This window comes from Apium graveolens, chromosome 4, assembly GCF_009905375.1.
Source record: "Apium graveolens cultivar Ventura chromosome 4, ASM990537v1, whole genome shotgun sequence".
In the NCBI taxonomy this organism is placed as follows: Eukaryota; Viridiplantae; Streptophyta; class Magnoliopsida; order Apiales; family Apiaceae; genus Apium; species Apium graveolens.
This window is the reverse complement of record NC_133650.1, coordinates 21,063,930-21,066,063: the sequence shown is the minus strand read 5'-3', so window position 1 is coordinate 21,066,063 and position 2,134 is coordinate 21,063,930. Positions and strand designations below refer to the sequence as shown.

General features: G+C 38.8%; 1 non-coding gene across 1 annotated transcript; it reads left to right on the top strand.

Annotated features, from left to right (window-relative positions):
• Positions 1–211: 211 nt before the first annotated feature.
• Positions 212–318, top strand: LOC141723148 (small nucleolar RNA R71). Its single transcript, XR_012576138.1, has one exon. It is a non-coding gene; the product is annotated as a small nucleolar RNA R71 (small nucleolar RNA).
• Positions 319–2,134: the final 1,816 nt, after the last annotated feature.

The following is a 2,134-nucleotide window of genomic DNA, read 5'->3' as shown; positions in this document are numbered from 1 at the left end:
TGCTGCATCCAACTCCAGAATTCCTGCTACCTTTCCCTGAGTCACTCTCTGGGAAGGATTCTGGTACTCATTAGCAGCCATCAGTTCAATAAGTTCATAAGCTTCATCGTAGCTCTTAGCCCACAAGGTTCCTCCCGATGTTGCATCAAGCATGGGTCTAGAAGTAACACCCAATCCATTGTAGAAACAGTTGATAATCATCCAATCAGGCATGCCATGGTGTGGGCACTTCCTTAACATCTTCTTATATCGATCCCAAACCTCACACAGAGATTCTCCAGTTTGTTGAGCAAACTGAGTAAGAGCATTCCTGATTGCTACAGTCTTCACCATGGGGAAGAATTTAGTGAGAAACTTTTGAGCAAGATCTTCCCAAGTGGTGATAAACCCTCCTGGTAGAGAATGTAAATAGCACTTAGCTTTGTCCCTCAGAGAGAATGGGAAGAGTCGTAGCTTAATAGCATCCTCAGTCACATCGTTGAATTTGAAAGTGTCGCAGATCTCGATGAAATCCCTGATGTGCATGTTGGGGTCTTCAGTAGAAAAACCCCCAAACTGAACTGAGTTCTGTATCATCTGAATCATGCTCGACTTAATCTCAAAAGTGTTAGCCCTGATGGCTGGTCTGATGATGCTAGACTGAATGTCATTAATCTTAGGCTTAGAATAGTCCATCAAAGCCTTCTGGTTTTCTGCTTGATCACCCATAGCTACTACAATTGGCTCTTCAACTTTCTCTTTTTCCTCTAACTTCTTTTCTTCCTTAGAAACTTCCCTACGAACTACCACAAGTTCTTCCTCGGCTTTATCCGGTGTTCTTTTACGAGTACGCGAACGCTTATGCATATACCCTCGCTAGAGTACCTGAAACCAGACAAGGAACAAATAAGTAAAAATGTCCGAGTCAATGAACTTTAACGACCACTGATAAAAAGCACATAAACTATAAATTAACACTGCAGTCCCCGGCAGCGGTGCCAAAAACTTGTTAGTCGCTATAAACGCGCTAATAATACACGCAAGATACGAGTTCGCAAGTAGTATAGAATTTTTTCTAGTTCATTCCCACAGAGACTGTATTGGTTAACTATTTAATTTATGCACCTAAGCAATAATGTATGGTTATTATCTACTGCTAAGACTATAACAAGTTGAGATTGTTTATAACTAAGAATTACGCTAACAATTATAACTACGAGAATAAGATTAACTGAATTGATATATATGACAAACATGGGATTCTAACTTCATTAAATGCTTCATTCAATAGCCTTATTATTCTTAATCATAGCATGCAACGGTGATGACACTAATCAGATAACAGAAACTGATAACGCTAACTTTCGTTGCACGAGTACCATTCTACCAGACATCCACAAAAGAGATAGAAGCTGAATATGCACCAATTATATTGAGACCCTATATGTCTATAGAATTTGACAACATAACGGTTTAAGCACAAGTTATCTATCTTGATTACATAGGGAAAGTAAGATGGTTAAAAGTACCTACGAATCATGCATGACACATACATGAACCTATGCTAGCATGGTAAGTTCAAAATCCTTAAATTCACTTTCGGTTCATTAAGAATTAACATACTATCTTATAAGTTCGCGACACTCAAAAGACGAATACGCACAACCAATACTAGGATATCATACAATCACCACATACTAAGGCATCAAACAATTTAACTAAAGAAATCCATAAATAAATCCGCTAGAACCCCACGATAATGATTAGCCCATAATCGGACTCATCATCAACATGGGTTCCAACGAAAACATGATATAACAAATGTAGTTTTTATACGAATAAATAAAACCAAGTACAAACAAGAGTATAGGTTCAGAAAAACAAGAAACAAGCATCCAAATTACAACTCAAAACAAAGATTCACAAGAATAAACTAGATCGTCTTCGCCTTTGTTGAATTGTGCTAAAGGTCTCTTGCCGTCTTCTCCTTGCGCTCTCGTCCGTCTCTGACTTCATATCTATTAAAAATGACCTAAATTTATTTATATAGCAGCCCACAACAATCTGGAAGCCTTCCCTTTTAGAATTGTAGTAAAAATAGGATTCTGACATTCGGCCTCGGCGCGGCCGCGCCTATCACAGCGCGGTCGCGCTA